The sequence below is a fragment of the Salvelinus namaycush genome, chromosome 3 (genome assembly GCF_016432855.1).
Source record: "Salvelinus namaycush isolate Seneca chromosome 3, SaNama_1.0, whole genome shotgun sequence".
In the NCBI taxonomy this organism is placed as follows: domain Eukaryota; kingdom Metazoa; phylum Chordata; class Actinopteri; order Salmoniformes; family Salmonidae; genus Salvelinus; species Salvelinus namaycush.
This window is the reverse complement of record NC_052309.1, coordinates 95,425,446-95,442,684: the sequence shown is the minus strand read 5'-3', so window position 1 is coordinate 95,442,684 and position 17,239 is coordinate 95,425,446. Positions and strand designations below refer to the sequence as shown.

Sequence of the window (17,239 nt, the reverse complement as noted above, 5' to 3'; positions counted from 1 at the left end):
AGAAGAAGACCCCTTCCTTCACAACAGCTCTGTTCCGTGAAGCGCAGCAAGTATGAATGTCCTGACTTCTGCCAAGGTTGCATCGCCGTAAATGCTGTATGGCCACTGCAGATGTCGGATTGAACATACATCGGACTTTACTGTTTCACCGCAATGATGGCGCAGCGCTAATCGGTATTTTATTTAAGAGGACTCTTACTGGGCCTCAGCCAATAAAAAATACGTGGACGCTCGAAGAGAACGATGTCAGAGAAGAAGAGGCAGAGAGAGGGGCCCAACTCGAGTGAAAATCTGTCGCCCTCCAGCAGGTGGAATTTTTTCGCTCCACCAGGCAAGGAGTTTTTGTGTGGAGGTCAATGAAAATGTGTTGAATTTGGTCAATCAAGAAACGAATGGCTTATTTGCTATGTGAGGTTTATTTGGTCGAATAGAAGTTTCTTAGTCTGCACCCCTAAGACCGCTTTAAGCCCTGTCGTGGATAATTGTCTCAGAAATATATCACTCTTACAAGAACTTGTGAATTCAATATAGACTTTAATACAAAGTAGCAAAACTGAGTCCTTCCATGGAAGGACCCTATCACAAACGTAACAGAGCCGAGCCCCTCCATGGAAAGAGACTCAATTCTCATATTACAGAGTCCTGCCTTTATAGGATTCTGTCTTTGCATAACAAATAGATTCCCCTCCCTCTATATGAAAATAGCTTCCCTTGACCCTTCTCCATTATTTTCTTTTCATCGCTTGCTTGTTCACGCCCACTAACGCTCATATCTGCTTTTGGTTAGGTTATAATGATGGCAGAACCCTTTTCACGTCCTAAAAATAATGCATGTTATTATGTTTCACGTGTTGGTCATCAGTTATTTTGCTACCATCCTTTTTCCTGTATCCTTCTGACCATAGTACGTCCAGCTGTCATAAATGTACGTATGGTCTTGGTTAATGTACTCTTTCAAAAATAGAGTATAGCCTGGGTGTCATATGGCCTGGGTGTCATCTTCTCTTAACTTCTACTTGGTCACAATCCCGGATCCGGGAGCACCCTCATCAGTAAAAAAGCTGACTAGCATAGCCTAGCATAGCGCCACAAGTAAATACTAGCATCTAAATATCATTAAATCACAAGTCCAAGACACCAGATGAAAGATACACATCTTGTGAATCCAGCCATCATTTCTGATTTTTAAAATGTTTTACAGGGAAGACACAATATCTATTTCTATTAGCTAACCACGATAGCAAAAGACACAACTTTTTTTCCCCACCATTTTTTTCCTGCATAGGTAGCTATCACAAATTTGACCAAATAAAGATATAAATAGTCACTAACCAAGAAACAACTTCATCAGATGACAGTCTGATAACATATTTATTGTATAGCATATGTTTTGTTAGAAAAATGTGCATATTTCAGGTATAAATCATAGTTTTACATTGCAGCCACCATCACAACTCTCACCAAATCAACTAGAATAACTACAGAGACCAACGTGAATTACCTAAATACTCATCATAAAACATTTATGAAAAATACACAGCGTACATCAAATGAAAGACAAAGATCTTGTGAATCCAGCCAATATTTCAGATTTTTTAAGTGTTTTACAGCGAAAACACAGTATAGCATTATATTAGCTTACTACTATAGCCAACCACACAACAGCATTGATTCAAGCCAACAATAGCGATAACGAATAAACCAGCAAAATATATTAATTTTTTCACTAACCTTCTCAAACTTCTTCAGATGACAGTCCTATAACATCATATTACACAATACATATAGAGTTTGTTCGAAAATGTGCATATTTAGCGGCACAAATCGTGGTTATACAATGAGAATAGTAGCCAAGCTGCCAACAAAATGTCGGGAGAAATCTTGGGAGAGGCACCTAATCTAATCAGTAACTAATCATAAACTTGACTACAAAATACAGGTTGGACAGCAAATGAAAGATACATTAGTTCTTAATGCAACCGCTGTGTTAGATTTTTTAAATTAACGTTACTACGACATACAGTGTGCGTTAAAGCGAGACCGCACCGAAATTAATGGCGGAATAGTAGTTTGACATTTTTCAACAGAACAACGAATTAACATCATAAATAGTTCTTACTTTTTGATGAGCTTCCATCAGAATCTTGGGCAAGTTGTCCTTTGTCCAGAAGAATCGTTGCTCGGTTGTAGATTGTCGCCTTCAACTTTGGAATTAGCAGTAAACATTAGCCATGTGGCGAAGACGTGCCCAAACTCACTATAACGCAGCACTAAGAAAATTCCGAAAATCGCAATATACTGATATAAAATGATATAACTTGGTTTAAAATAACTACATTACAAGGTTTTTAACACCTATATCGAATAAAATCAGAGCCGGATATATCTAAGGCCTATAACGAGAGCTTTCCAGAACGCCATCCTGAGGTCTGTCTTGCGTCATGGCGAATGTTGAAAAGAGTGTACCCCACGTACCCAGACCCTTTATATGGCCTCAGATCTGCCTAGCAACTCCATTCCAATTCTCACTACTTGCTGACATCTAGGGGAAGGCGTATTCAGTGCATGTCGACCAATAGAATACATGCAAATTAATAAACTGACCCTAGAACAGACTGCCTGATTTCAGATTTCTCACTTCCTGACAGGAAGTTTGCTCCAACTTGAGTTCTGTTTTACTCACAGATATAATTCAAACGGTTTTAGAAACTAGAGAGTGTTTTCTATCCAATAGTAATAATAATATGCATATGGTACGAGCAAGAATTGAGTACGAGGCAGTTTAATTTGGGAACGAAATTTTTACAAAGTGAAAACAGCACCCCCTATTGAGAAAAGAGATGTGCATGTCCTTGCTACTTCAACCTAGCAACTAGACCTATTTATATTTAATACTTAGCTCTCCTTAATGCTTAGCTCCCACAGCCCTTGGCGGGAAGCTTTTGCGTCTTCCATTCAGAGAACCGCTACACGCCCTATAAAGGCATCTAGCCATGAGCTAATTGGAAAGACAATAGCAAAGAATTTCTCTAACCAAGATGTTTTTGTTGTTTCTATAAATACCTTAGATTTGTGATTTTAGATTTTATTTGCAAATATAAAAACAATACAACCACACGTGGACATAATGCATTTACTATCATTCAGGATGATTCTAAAACAGTGAAACATGTAATGTACAGTTTAAATAGATTCATGATATAATACAAAAGTATTTTCTAGCATAATGACTCCCTAAACCGCCTCACCCACTTGAAGAGAGGTGTTGATGACTATGTACAGTAGGTGCCGGCACCTCTTAAACACCACAGAAGAAGCTGAAAAGCATCAACAGGAAGTACTTTGTTACTGTCTTCTATCTAGTTTTCAATCCAAATACATTTCACAGGCTTTTGCAGGATGTTTCTAATGTAAGATTAGTCTACATGAGACGTTCATTTGTCACAACTTAAGTGGAGTTTTGATATTTATAAAGTTGTGGTCGAGCTTTTCTTTATCTGAACGTTGTGACAAAGAAAGTAACTGTAGCGTACACATTTAGTGTCGTTTTTTATTTTTTTTAAAGATTACAGTAACGTCAGCTTCCACGATGGACCGGGTAAGTTTGGTTGACTTTTATTAATAGTATACCTATTGTGGTGTATAAAACGTATAGGTCCAGTTTTCACGTGTGATCTTCCACATCCATGAGTTCGATTTGAACAGCAGGACAAAAGAAACCATGGTGGTAATTTCAGCCAAGTAGCCTACTAGCTCATCGCACACAGATTGATGATACAAGACAATGCTCAACCGGCAGGTCAAGTCAGAACCAGGGAGAAATAATTAGGCATCGGCTACACCAATGATGTATATAAACCCTGGATTGCTGATGCTACGTATTGGCCATTGAGGCTTTGAAGCCACCGGTTAACTTCTTTGAACACCTCAGATTGTTTCTCCAGATGTCAGTTCGGCCACACAGCGTTTATAGACTAATTTGTTGCGCCCAAATAAAGAAAACGACTATTGAAAATATGTGATACTTGTTACTAGTCTACCAGTTACGGTGCTGTTAGCTTGCGTTTGCGCTCATCTTTCTGCGGAAGTAATACAACAATGATTGCTAGTGTCGAAGAATGATTTGGAGTTAATATTAGTCAAATTATTGAGCATGTCCTCCGTGCAAATAAGCATCAGAAATTGTCCTTATTTAGCATATCAAGATCCTAATGTGGACCTCAGTCTAGAGCTTAAAATATACCATGTAGGCCTACTGTCAGTAATTGTCGTCATTTTGAGAAAATAAGTTGACCACGTAGGCCTATCACAGGATATTGAATGATTCCATATCCGCGCATAGGAAATGTCCATGTGTGATATTCAGAGTAATCCCAATATCATATGTCTAAAAGAAAATAGTTTTGATATATAGTTTTTTACATTAGAACTTGAAAAAACATTGGAACAAAGACATCTGGATTGTTTTGGATTGTTTTGATACAGTTGAAGTCGGAAGTTTACATATGTAACAGTATAACTTTAGTCCGTCCCCTCGCCCCGACCCGGGCGCGAACCAGGGACCTCTGCACACATCAACAACAGCCACCCTCGAAGCATCGTTACCCATCGCTCCACAAAAGCCGCGGCCCTTGCAGAGCAAGGGGAACCACTACAAGGTCTCAAAGCGAGTGACGTCACCGATTGAAACGCTATTAGCGCGCACCACCGCTAACTAGCTAGCCATTTCACATCGGTTACATAAGTTGGGTGAATTTTGTCCCATTCCACCTGACAGAGCTGGTGTAACTGAGTCAGGTTTGTAGGCCTCCTTGCTCGCACACTCTTTTTCAGTTCTGCCCACAAATTTTCTATAGGATTGAGGTCAGGGCTTTGTGATGGCCACTCCAATACCTTGACTTTGTTGTCCTTAAGCCATTTTGCCACAACTTTGGAAGTATGCTTGGGGTCATTGTCCATTTGGAAGACCCATTTGCGACCAAGCTTTAACTTCCTGACTGATGTCTTGAGATGCTGCTTCAATATATCCACATAATTTCCCTGCCTCATGATGCCATCTATTTTGTGAAGTGCACCAGTCCCTCCTGCAGCAAAGCACCCCCACAACATGATGCTGCCACCTCCGTGCTTCACGGTTGGGATGGTGTTCGTCGGCTTGCAATCCTCCCCCTTTTTCCTCCAAACATAACAATGGTCATGATGGCCAAAACTTTATATTTTTGTTTCATCAGACCAGAGGCCATTTCTCCAAAAAGTACAATCTTTGTCCCCATGTGCAGTTGCAAACCGTAGGCTGGCTTTTTTTATGGCGGTTTTGGAGCAGTGGCTTCTTCCTTGCTGAGCAGCCTTTCAGGTTATGTCGATATAGGACTCATTTTACTGTGGATATAGATACTTTTGTACCTGTTTCCTCCAGCATCTTCACAAGGTCCTTTGCTGTTCTGGGATTGATTTGCACTTTTCGCACCAAAGTGCGAACGTGCAAGATAAGTTTAATGCTAGCTAGCAACTTACCTTGGCTCCTTGCTGCACTTGCGTAACAGGTGGTCAGCCTGCCACGCAGTCTTCTCGTGGACTGCAATGTAATCGGCCCTAATTAATCGGCCATGCTGATCGGTCAACCTCTAGTCACAATACCCATAAAACCTAGCGGTCAAAATAGGAAATGGTTCCAATCGTTTTTCCACCGTGTATTTGTCCCATACGGGATTTTAGAAACACTTCAAATAAGGGCTGTGTTTCATGTTGGCTTACCTTAGCGTGACATTTTGATAACCGTGTAAATCTCTCTCAGACAAGGTGACTTATCAATATATTTGCCTGTATTTACCCCCCCCCCCAAAAGGAAATGCTAATTAGCTACTAATGTGGCTATCATACAGAACATGAAATACCCTGACCGGTTTGGACGAGATTGACGAATTGAGGCAAAGGTAAGAATCTCTGCATTAACAATCTAATGTTAGCTAAATGTAGTAATGCATTTATTGGTCTACTTTCATGCTAATTAGCATTAAGGAAATTTGAGTGTAAATAGAGACGACTATATTGATAGAAGTCACCTTGTCCAATAGAGATTTACAAGAATATCAAAATGTCTCGCCAGGGTAAGCCTATGGAAAATCCCCTATGTGAAAAATGAATGGTGGAAAACAATTGGAACCATTTCCCTGTTCGACCACTAGGTTTTATGGGTATTATGACTCGTACACTGTGGGGCTCTATAGAGAGAAATAGTAATTGCATCTATTTTCGGCACTAATTTTGCCATGGTTCGCTGGGCAAAGCCTATGGGGAAAATGTATGCCGTTTTTATAGGGTGTTTGGATAAATGCCAAAAATAAGGTCTGTCGTAAACACAGGTTTAGGATATCTTATAGGTTTTGTTCTACAATCTTTATCAGCTAACGTCACTTCTTGTGAATGTTGAAGAATTTATGTAATAAAAAAAGCATATAAATCACAAAGGCTTCATAATTCATTAAGGTCATATTTACTGACTGCTATTATCTCATAGAACAAAACGTATAAGATCTCCTTAGTCTGTGCTTATCTTATTTTTGGTATTTATTCCAAAACCCACATTTTTCCCATTGGGATGGATGAACGAGCCAAAGGTAACTAATTTCTTTGTTTTAATTCTACAAGCTGGCGAGATCTAAAGCTCTGTTTAGCTCAACATTGAAATGATTGGTTGACGGTAAGTGGGGGCGGTTCTTCCTGTATAAACAAACTCCCTTCCTTGACTACTTCCTTCCATCAAATCAAATGTTATTTGTCACATACACATGGTTAGCAGATGTTAATGCGAGTGTAGCGAAATGCTTGTGCTTCTAGTTCCGACAATGCAGTAATAACCAACGAGTAATCTAACCTAACAATTCCACAACAACTACCTTATACACACAAGTGTAAAGGGATAAAGAATATGTACATAAAGATATATGAATGAGTGATGGTACAGAACGGCATAGGCAAGATGCAGTAGATGGTAGAAGAAGACCACTTCCTTCACAACGGCTCTAGATCTGGTCTGTAAAGCGGAATAATTATAAATACAATTTTATTGGTCACATACTTGTGTTTAGCAGATGTTATTGCGGGTGTAGCGAAATGCACTGACTAATGTGGAGGTTGCATAGCTGTAAATGCTGCAGGGTTCGCTGCACGGATAGCTCTGCTGTAATCAGTCTGGTATTTTATAGGCTTCACTTACTGGGCATCAGACAATTAAAACTACCTGGACTCTCGAAGAGGACATTGTTCCAACAGACTCTCGGGTGGAGTTAGATGATAACAGACATCAGGATTCTTGGTGAATAGGGTGTTGGATGTTTTATTGGCTTTAATAGATTAAAATCTTATCCAGGATCTTTCTGAAGTAAGATTAGGCTACATCAGACATATATTTGTCACAACGTAAGTCGAGTGTTGATATGTACATTTATGTTTGTTCCCAAGTATAAGGGATTTGCGTCAATTCAAATCTGGTATCAGGACAAAATGTGATTCAGAGTCCCCGAATATATTTTAAGTATTTTTATTAAACTCAAGCGATAAATGGTAAATTCAATTTTTGTATATACGGGTTCACTGTAACACCTCGCAGGGTAGAACAGGGAACTGGCAGGAGGTAAGTAAACAGCTGTTCTTATACCGTGATAGACGTAGTTCCAACCCCTCTGTTGGCCTATCACAGTGGAGGCTGAGCGTGGTTTAAACTTTGCTCAGCCTATCGCCGGCGCTCAGACTGGTCCCAGCCTCTTGGCGCTCTTTGGTGTCTGGCGCTGTTGCTGTGCAGATTACGCTCCCTCACCCCAGAGACTGAGGTCAGACAGCTCTGCAACATTGTCTGAGCTATTTGCACCTGCATACAAAGCACACTGTTCTCACTCAAGGCTAACCACCGCTTCCCAGCACACTTATCTGGGGCTAACTGTTACTTCCAGCACACACACACAGACACCCAGGCGCCCAGGCCAACAGTTGCTAATATTCAATCACGTGATGTAGTTTTGGGTTATAGTGCAATAAATACAGATCCTCACACAAGGCAATGCTCAACAAGCAGCTAAAGTCAGAACCATGGAGAAATAATGAGGCCAAACCTACACCTTGCAGTAGCGGTGTGTAGGTAAAAACACCAGGGAAGCCAAGACAGAAAAATAGCCATATTACATGTGGTGATAATTGCGTTGTTATAACGTGTTAGTTCATATGCCTTGACACAGCTGACAGCAGAAGACAGTGGCAGAATACATTCAACCACACCTTTGTTACATCATAAAACTAGAGAGCAACATCTGTCCTGTTAAGTTCACAAAAAATGTTGCATGTAACAGTTACATGACCTTCAGAACGGTCAAGCAAGTGAATGTTTTCTGAATACTAAACAACTATTGATTTAGAGTTACCGCAAGTCAAAAAGGAAACAGGTGCTGCCTCCACTGTTCAAGCACCAATTCAACTTCAACATCATCTAATTTAGTCTTCTACAGTGACAACTAAAAGATACCAAAAACCAGGGGTACAACTTTCACTGGGATGGAGTGTACATGCCCCCCACATTCTGAAATTGCATCTTTGACCACCCTAGTTTTATCATTGGAATGTGATACTAAATGTGGCAACGGTGTGCTTTAGGACCGTGCGGATGCCTCCAAGAGGCCGAGTAGGCAGTTTTTAGTGTTTATCTGACTGGATAAAAAATATATACACACACACACACACTTCTAAAACCAAAGTTGCGCCCCTGCCAAAAACGATTTAGTCCCATCAACCTAAGCTAAATATGATGCGTCTATCCATAGTACTGATTTCTGTGCGTGCGTGCAAGTAGAAGAAAAAAAACATGTTGTGTGTCCCAACTTATGTTATCTGAACGGTCTAGGACTCTGTCATACAGTACACGCTTTTCGTTTTTTGTTGTCCAAGGCTACCTGGCTAAGATGCTTGCTCGCTAGCCTAGTAACTTCCATTCACGGGCAACGATGCGCCATGCCAGCTAGTTAATAGCCCCTTTTCAAATTATTACTATTTTTGAGATTTAATTGTGAGATGCTCATCTCACTGCAAACTGGCAAAAAAAAATTATTTGGACAATTATAATTTTCTATTTTATTGTTTTAGATTCCTTTAAATTGTATTCGTGAGTGTTCAGTATTTTCTGTGCCTACTTCGCTAAAATTATTGCGTCGGATTAAAATGGCACTATAGCTTCCATAAAGTGATGATTGGAATTAAAAAGTTTGAATAACTTTTTGGGTGGAACAGGTTTTATTACATTTGATCATTTATCACTCTCACGTGCACATTTCTGTCCATTAAGACCCAACAATGTGCTACCTTTTTTGTAGCATTTCTGACAATGCTAACATCTTTTCAGCCAAATCTATCTAACCTGGTCAGCAACTTGGATGCTTGGCAACAATACTGCAGCTATTAGCTAACATTAGCTTGCTTGTCCAAAGTCCAGCTAGCCTCTGTAGCTAGCTAACACCAGTCAACTGAAAGCTGCTAGCTAGCTAACCTACAGGCAAAGAAAGGTAGCTAGCTGTAATGGTTTATGGAAGGTTTGTTACACAAACAACAACTTCAGCCATTGTCCTGATCCAGACAACAATAGCTGACATCGACGCAGAAGCTGGCTAACGATAGCTAGTTCACATCTGTTGATAATGAAGTTTACTGGAGAACTGAGACCAAGTAGAGACTCTGGACAGGTGGATATGGTATAATAAAAAGCAGTTTATTCAGAGGTAAAGATATCTGATACAGCGTGCACAGGCTCGTTCATCAAGCTCGAATGGAACTTATCAGAAAGAAGCCCCGAAACATTGTGTGCAGACATTATATTTGATAAATGAAGTAGGTTGAGTCTGGTAGATCTGGTCTTCTGGTTGGTCCTGATGAGTTGGGCGAGGTCCCCTTCAGGCTAGTGTCACTGTCCCATTGGCTCTGAGTAGAGTTCTTTGTCTTCAGAAATGTTCAGCTAAAACAGGAGATTAGGTGTGTGCGTAGATGTTTTTGTCATATCTGTGTGTCTCTGTAAAATGTTCAGCCTAAAGAGGAGATTTTGTGTGTGCGTAGCTGTTCCTGTTTTATCAGTGTTTATGAAAGGTTTGTGTCAGCCCTCTGTCCTTGGGTGTGTGTGTCTCTCAGTATCTCGTGCAATGCAGACACAGGCACCCTGTTGGTCAAGGCCTTTCCTGTTTTATCAGTGTTATGAAAGGTTTTGCGCCAGCCATCTGTCCTTGGGTGTGTGTGTGTCTTGAAATATGTGCTTATGAGTTTGTGAGAAGCCCTGCTTTGAAAGAAGTTAGTTATAACAACGTAATAGCAATATGCTTGTGTTATTTTAAATGGTATTTATTACAAATCCCCCTCTTCACGTCTCATAAGAGACGTGACAAAAGCTAGTACAAAAGCTATAAATGGCAAAATAGAGTAAACTTTATCAGAAGATAAAGTTTTAATTCCCCCTCTTCACGTCTCACCAGAGACGTGACAAAAGCTATAAATGGCAGAATAGTAGTCAACTTTATAGACGTGACAAAAGCTATAAATGGCAGAATAGGGTAAACTTTATCAGAAGATAAAGTTTTAATTCCCCCTCTTCACGTCTCACCAGAGACGTGACAAAAGCTATAAATGGCAGAATAGGGTAAACTTTATCAGAAGATAAAGTTTTAATTCCCCCTCTTCACGTCTCACCAGAGACGTGACAAAAGCTATAAACAGGGAGGACAAACATCACTTTTTATTCATTCGACAACGTCAACTTCAGCAAACCAAGGGTCCTCCTCTGTCCTGCACACTCTCCTGCGAAAGCTTGATTCCGTATCAGCCTCTCCAACTGGAGCATCAAGCAACGGCATCATACCAAAGGCCCTTGCCACATCTGTAACAGATTTCTTCAAACAAGGTATGATACAGGCAGCACAGTACATGAGCATACCCTAAAACAACAACTAGGGTCAGAAATCCAGTAATCATCATTGCAGTGTACTTACCAAACCAACCACCCAGCCAAGGGAACAGTCCACTCTCCTCCACACCTGCAAGACCCCTCATCTCCACTGATAACCTTGCCAACCCACTCAGAGCTTTTGAAATGCTCCCATCCGGACTAGTATTGTTAAGGACAAACGTGTTAGTCTATTTTGTCTACTGGTTTGAGAGGTAGCATCCAATTGTTCAGCCATCCCTGTAAGTGCTGTGTGGGTGTATTTAACAAATCATTATTAATTATAGTAGATATAATTGACCCAGGCATTTTGTTTAGCATCAACAATAGCTGGGCCAATAATGGGCAACAAATGCCACAGGCCATCATTCCTGTTTAATGTCTGGAATTCGTGGGGAACCCCTATTGGGACCCCATCAGGTTGGTGTGGATGTTATCTGTACCCTTGGACCAAGGAGCGTCACGTTTCTGCCGTCTCCTGGGTTGGTCCCGAGCCTCTGTGTCATGTGCAGCTCCCAGAAGTTGGTTAGCTGTAACCTCAATAATAGGCAATGGTGTTTATCAGACTGGCCAAAGCACATGTGCCCTGACAATCTCCTTTCAAAATGGGGTCAACCGTCTGGCAGGTCCACACATCCACCATACATCAGCAACACCTCTATTTAATAGTGACATTAGTGATGCAGGCAGTAGTAGGGAGCCTCCCATAGTCTATACCTCTACCTGTACCAGTGATACAGCTGTAATATCCCCCATATGCCTTAACTCCCCACGGTGCCTTCTGGGGAGGGACTTCTGGGAACACAAGGCTCAGAGTTTTACTCAGGGTTGAATTTTGGCTTAAACTTTCCAATATGCACATCCAACCTTCCCCATTACTTAGGACAAATGGGTGAGCAGCCAGAATAGGTCTGGCATGTCCACATACGACACAGTCCTTTCTATTAAGTGTTTTGTAGGCCAACCACATATTCTCCCTTCCCTCATAACCAGTTTCAGTCCCCAATTGGTCACTATCTGAGATGTCTTTTACATTTATTACCTATACCAGATTGTAGAGCTTAGGTGATGGCGTGGGACTTGGTCTTGAAGTGGTGGAGGAGGCCGGCTGAACCCTGGTCCGTTGGAACTGGTGGTGGTTCTGGCAGTACTGTGATGGTAACATCTCCATCGTATCCCAAACAGACAGCTCAGGACTACAAGCAGTCCTGTAAAGCCCCACCCTCTCCCAGAGAACACATCATCAGCCAGAGATCAAGCAACACTTTCACTTCTATGAACGTACACAGTGAGGAAAGGTCGGGGGCAGGGAATTCTTCATTAAGGAGTTGATCCCCGAACTCTATTAGCAACGGTTCTTCTCCTTAACTCTGTGATCATTCGGCAGTGTCAGTGTGTCTCACCCTCCAAATGCGATATGCCCCCAGATCGAGTGAATCACCTTCTCCTTTAATTCACCTGTAATACATAAAATCTTGGACATACAGGTTTGGTTAACAAACAGTTTCTCATTTGTTCTATCTGATTATATATTTAACTTCTATGCCTATTTTTTAGCTAGAAATTTTTAATTTTAAATTAGTTTATTATCCAATAGGCCCCATCCTATCCTAGACCACAATGTACCCCTCCCCCGTTTGATACCTGGCTCTGGCCAGGTATCAACCTTACCTACTCTAAATAATGACTTAGTCATTAATTCTCTGTCAAGTGACTTATCTACTTTAAAATGTATCTGTGCTGCTTATATGTGTTAACCCCCTTCTGTCCTATCTTATTTCACAGCCTACCTTGCTCATTTCCTGGTCCACCCTCCCCACTCTACTCTCAAACCTTCAAGGTCTCAACAGTGCTGGGTAGACCCCTCTGTCTGCCCTTTTTTTTTATAATAGTCAATGACAACTATGTGTTCCTTTGCAATATTAACTAAGTGTCTCACTGTTTTGACTTTATCTGAAATCATGGATTTAAAAAATAACCACATGTCTTATAGTGTCAATCTCTAAAGTCCTTACATAACCTTAATAAACCTATCTCTATCTTCTAATGGCCAAAACAAATGCTAACCATATAAATTCCTTTCTTTACTAATAAGCTCTCTTATCACTTTTATTTTCATGCCTTATACCTCAAAACTAGTATTCCCAAATGACCACAATTGCATTATTCTCACTACATTCCCCCGTGAGTGATCAAGTCACAGGAAAAATGCAACGAAAATAGGTCAAAAGGTTACACCTCCCCCTTACATTCGTGTTCCATACCATATCTAGACATATCAAAAGAACCCTTTATCTTAAAAAAGTCCCTTGTCTAAATAAAACTCAGAAAGTAAAACACCTAATATTATCTTGTCTCTCGGAACATAATACCCTCAAATCATTCGTTTTAAATTTCCCCGATGTTTCATGTACTAATCATACAACTGTGATAAACGTGTACTGTCCCTTTAAAAACTCTCAGGTCTCCATTCCACTCTGCGGGCCGGTCATTGTTCCCCGTAATGAAAACAGATCACGTTTAGAATACGTTTACTTATTGTTCCAATTCTCTAGTTTTACCTAAACAAAAACCAATAACTTTTAGCAACTTTTGAAAAGTAACTCAAAGCTATAATGTACACATTTTCCCTCTAAATGACACAACCAATTTTCTCTAGCATAATTTAATACGGCCACACCCGGTGGGGAAAGTTCAAATTGTATCCCGTTCCTCCTATAATACCCAATGCTAAATTCAAAGTTGTGGTTAAATATATGGATTTGCCAATCATTATCAAATGTTAAATATACAGGTTTAGTACTTTTATCAAATAGATTAGTATAGTTCAAATAAAGATATGCGTTTACTAGCGCTCAACCTGTGTTCAGAACGCAGCAACTAGCCAATATAATACCAAAAATGACTGTCTTATTCATGCCTCTAGGCAAAACATCTAGTTACTCCAACTGAGTTTAGCAACAAAACTATCGTAGAAGTAAAATCAACTTCTCAACTTTCTCCATTCCAAAGTGTAAACTTACCATATACTTCGCTAAATTTATATCGCATGTCAGCCAATCCATAACAATACTATCATTAGTCTGTAAATTTAACCTAAATAAGTTATTAAATGTATTCTCTCTACTCCGAATTGGTTTTAAGTTTTTCTCTGTCACCAGCATTCAAACAGGCTCCCCGTTTGCTGGGAGACCGTTGAGTGCTGCAATACTGCCATCTTCTGTCCATTCTCTGCACAGCTCTCCACCCCCAGACTATTCTAAGAGTTATGAGTGTGTAGGGGAATATCACAAATAAAGGGCCAGATATCCCTAGCCTTGCCCAGGGAGGGAGAAATGTCCCTCTAACTGGGAGAGGTTCCTTTTTCAGGGGAGGCGAAGTTTGATGCCGCATCACCTGAGTCAGGAGTGTCTTAATTTGGAATCGAATTTAGGCCGCTCAAATCGGCTCTGACTTCTGTCAGTGTTCTGGAAGGAATTGGAGCTAGAGTGCAATGTGTGAGGTGGTGCCAAGGTGCGCCTGATTTACCTTTGACCTGAACTGAGTGTGAAGTAACCTCCTTCACTTCGTACAGTTCAGTCCACCTGGGTTCCAGCCACTTTCTCTTGTGGACTTTCACCCTCACCCAGTCACCAACTTTTTACATTCAGTGGTGGCGTGCCTCCTGGCAGCTCCCCCTCTTGGACCTTGCGAACCTGGGTAGAGAGTGCTACAGAGAGTTCCGTCAGTAGTTTCACATAATTACATCAAGAGCGGGCATATGACCTCCCTCTCTTGGTGGACCAGGCATGACTCTTCCAGTCATTTTCTCATGAGGAGAGAGATGGGTGCCTGCCCCTGGAGAGGCTCTCATGGCCATCAACGCCAGAGGCAGGGCTTCAACCCATGTCAACTTCGAACCTGCACATACCTTAGCTATCTTAGCCTTAAGGGTTTGATTGGCGCGTTACACGAGACCCTGAGATCGGATTTGTTATGGGACACCATACCTAGGTATGAGTTCCGTTTGTAGCCACTTAATGACCGACTTAGCATCTTCCCTTGCCGTTGGTACTGCCCCAACCCATGATTCTTTGGTCTAAAAATTCATTAAACTTAAGCTTTGGGACGGTGGCGGTGGCCATTTTATCAGTTAGGTTATATCTGGGGTTTTACTATCTTGGTGCACTTAGCCCGTCACTGGCCGAGACCAGCAATGTATTCTCGGCGCTGACACCGACTTATCTCTGGTGCCCCACCTTCGTACACAAAGAATTATTTACAGCAGTTATTTCTGTTAATCAGTTTTTTGAGTTATTATATATTTTCCCAAAAGGTATCAGAATCGCCCTTTTGGAACAATATATCAACAAACTCAGGCGCTCCTAAAATAATTATCAATTCGATTTTAGGAATTATGGAAATACCAACATCACAATAGAGGAAAAATACAAGTCAGTTTTCAGCTCGGCGGCTGCACCACGGGCCAAAAGAAGACTCAGAGTCCTCCCAAAAGTTATCAACTAGTGAGTCTCGTGAAACGGCCAATGTTACACATTATTCAGATCAACATTTCCACATTTGCATTTTTTATTTTATTTTATTCCATAACAACATCAACACATTGATCGCAGTTTAAGTTCTTCACAGTGCATCTAGTTAAGTGCCAAGTCAACCATTGCCCGTCTATCTGAACTTTTATTTTTATTTTATTTTATTGATTCTCCACAACTAAGACTCCCAATCGTTTTAACCATTCAACTGGTGTCTAGTCTGGAGAACCTTTTCTGGACTTGGATTCTCACGGAATTAACTCGTCCCGACTATCTGAATCTTTTTATCAAGCCACCAGATCCTTCTCTTGTGGATCAAATAAAAGGGTCCTTCTCTTGTGAGCCGAACCTCTGTAACTAGACTCGACACTAGAGAGTCACATTTCAACAGTAAAAAAACCTCTGTAACTAGACCCGGCACTAGAGAGTCGCACTTCAACAGTAAAATTAAAAACCTCTGTAACTAGACCCGGCACTAGAGAGTCGCACTTCAACAGTAAAATTAAAAACCTCTGTAACTAGACCCGGCACTAGAGAGTCGCACTTCAACAGTAAAATTAAAAACCTCTGTTTTCACATATCTTTACACATTTGCCTTTTGAATTATAGTATATTTTATAAATTTAAACAGTAACCCATACTCACGCTCAGTTCCACTGATCTTAAATTTTGATTTTCCTAATATACAATATGCAGATTTTGATTTAACAGGTTCTGCTTACCTTTTATTGACGGCCGTCTAGATCAGTTTCCTGAGGCGAGCTGGATTACCGGCTGCTCCTTCGACAGCTCACCCGTCCTTTCTGATCCGTCTCTCACTTGTCTCTTTTCTCTATCAACTTTTTATGGACCGAATTCAGAGTAGAAAACCATCCTCTGCTACCAAATTTGTTGATAATGAAGTTTACTGGAGAACTGAGACCAAGTAGAGACTCTGGACAGGTGGATATGGTATAATAAAAAGCAGTTTATTCAGAGGTAAAGATATCTGATACAGCGTGCACGGGCTCGTTCATCAAGCTCGAATGGAACTTATCAGAAAGAAGCCCCGAAACATTGTGTGCAGACATTATATTTGATAAATGAAGTAGGTTGAGTCTGGTAGATCTGGTCTTCTGGTTGGTCCTGATGAGTTGGGCGAGGTCCCCTTCAGGCTAGTGTCACTGTCCCATTGGCTCTGAGTAGAGTTCTTTGTCTTCAGAAATGTTCAGCTAAAACAGGAGATTAGGTGTGTGCGTAGATGTTTTTGTCATATCTGTGTGTCTCTGTAAAATGTTCAGCCTAAAGAGGAGATTTTGTGTGTGCGTAGCTGTTCCTGTTTTATCAGTGTTTATGAAAGGTTTGTGTCAGCCCTCTGTCCTTGGGTGTGTGTGTCTCTCAGTATCTCGTGCAATGCAGACACAGGCACCCTGTTGGTCAAGGCCTTTCCTGTTTTATCAGTGTTATGAAAGGTTTTGCGCCAGCCATCTGTCCTTGGGTGTGTGTGTGTCTTGAAATATGTGCTTATGAGTTTGTGAGAAGCCCTGCTTTGAAAGAAGTTAGTTATAACAACGTAATAGCAATATGCTTGTGTTATTTTAAATGGTATTTATTACACATCCAAATGACAGTCCTATATTTTTGCAGAAAACATGGCTACATCAGTTCAAAATCAAATTGACATGCTGCTACCTTACAATGCATGCAATGCAATAGACTTTTGCAACACTCGCTAGCTAGCTACTCCATAGACCAAGCTATA

General features: G+C 40.8%; 2 protein-coding genes across 2 annotated transcripts in view; one reads left to right on the top strand and one right to left on the bottom strand.

The window, feature by feature from the left end:
- Positions 1-17,239, bottom strand: part of LOC120043725 (gastrula zinc finger protein XlCGF57.1-like) — a 714,153-nt gene that overhangs the window by 139,510 nt on the left and 557,404 nt on the right. The window lies entirely within an intron of this gene.
- LOC120043719 (zinc finger protein 2 homolog) overlaps positions 1-17,239 on the top strand; it is a 48,580-nt gene that overhangs the window by 24,545 nt on the left and 6,796 nt on the right. The window lies entirely within an intron of this gene.